The following is a 1,508-nucleotide window of genomic DNA, read 5'->3' on the forward strand; positions in this document are numbered from 1 at the left end:
CCTCACCATTTACCCTTGTGGTCTGTCTGAGAGAGACTGTTAATTAGTCAAAAATTATGAACAGTATTGCACCACAAAAGGGTTGAGGCTGTCCAGATTTAATATACTATTCAAGCACATCATAGATTAGAGACTAAAGCCATTAATTTGCATTGGATTCAAGCTCAAATTATAGGTGGAACAGCAGTGTGTTAACCCATACTGTCACCGAATGCCTAGTTAATACACCTTTAATGATGTAAGGAACATAACATTTACCGGAGTGTGAACAATATAGAAATAGAGAAAATAGATTTTTTTTTTTACTTGAGTAATATAATGGATGCGGTGAGGATGTTTCCACTGATGGGTGAGACTAGAACTAGGGGGCATAATCTTAGAATAAGGGGCTGCCCTTTCAAAACTGAGATGAGGAGAAACTTCTTCACTCAGGGTAGTAAATCTATGGAATTTGCTACCTCAGAGAGCTGTGGAAGCTGCAACATTAAATAAATTTAAAACGGAGATAGACAGTTTCCTAGCAGATAAGGGAATTAGGGGTTACGGGGAGAGGGCAGGGAAGTGGACGTGAGTCTAGATTCAGATCAGCCACGATCCTATTGAATGGCGGAGCAGGCCCGAGGGGCCGTATGGCCTACTCCTGCTCCTCCTCCTTATGTTCTTACATCAGATGGCCAAAGTAACAAAGAAGTGGAGGATAGCGACTGCAAAATAATTTTTAAGATCCAGAATGAGTTTCACAACATGGTGTTTCTGTGCAACTGTGAAATCAAGCTGGTATTAAAAATGATCAACTTAAGTGTCATGTATGGTCAGCAGCATTGTGGAGATGTGAAAATTGAACACTGAATTAAGAAGACTAGAGGTGTTTGCGTTCTGGTGCTACAAGTGTCTGTTGAAAATTAATTGATTAGAATAATGATTAAAGAGACAATCCTTGAACTAGCACAAGAGAAGTGATGAGGCTGATTACAGTGAGAAAAATGGAATACTGTAAGCACATTATGAGGGACTTTCATGATAAATTGTTGGCGTTATTACTCTCTGGAAAAGTTGATGGTAATAAATCAAGAGGCAGGCAAAGAAGAACATGACTAAATGATGGGATGGAATGGAGAGGTGGCACATCAGAGGCTGCTGCATTCCATTTATTCCAAGACTGGAGAGTATGAAGTGTGCTCACCACCTTCTCCAAAGTGGAGAAGACACATATAGGGGGTGATTTTGCCCATGGGGGCGCGTTTGAGGCGGGACTGCTGTTTGTCGGGTTTTAGTCCCACCTCCATCGACTTGTGGCCAACCCACGCTATTTTTCCTTGATTGGGTGGGCTCCCGCCCAGCGAGCTTAGCAGGCCAATTAAGGGGAAGCCAGTTACAGAGAATGTCAGCGTATGACATTTCATGTCAAAAATTTTTGACAGATGAATTGTCATCGTTTGACAGCTCTGTGAAGCTGTCAAACACTGACATTCTCTGTAGTTTGATGAGTTCTTGTATTCAAGACTCAT

This window comes from Somniosus microcephalus, chromosome 23, assembly GCF_052327205.1.
Source record: "Somniosus microcephalus isolate GS21.2 chromosome 23, FLI_Smic_1.0, whole genome shotgun sequence".
Taxonomy (NCBI): Eukaryota; Metazoa; Chordata; class Chondrichthyes; order Squaliformes; family Somniosidae; genus Somniosus; species Somniosus microcephalus.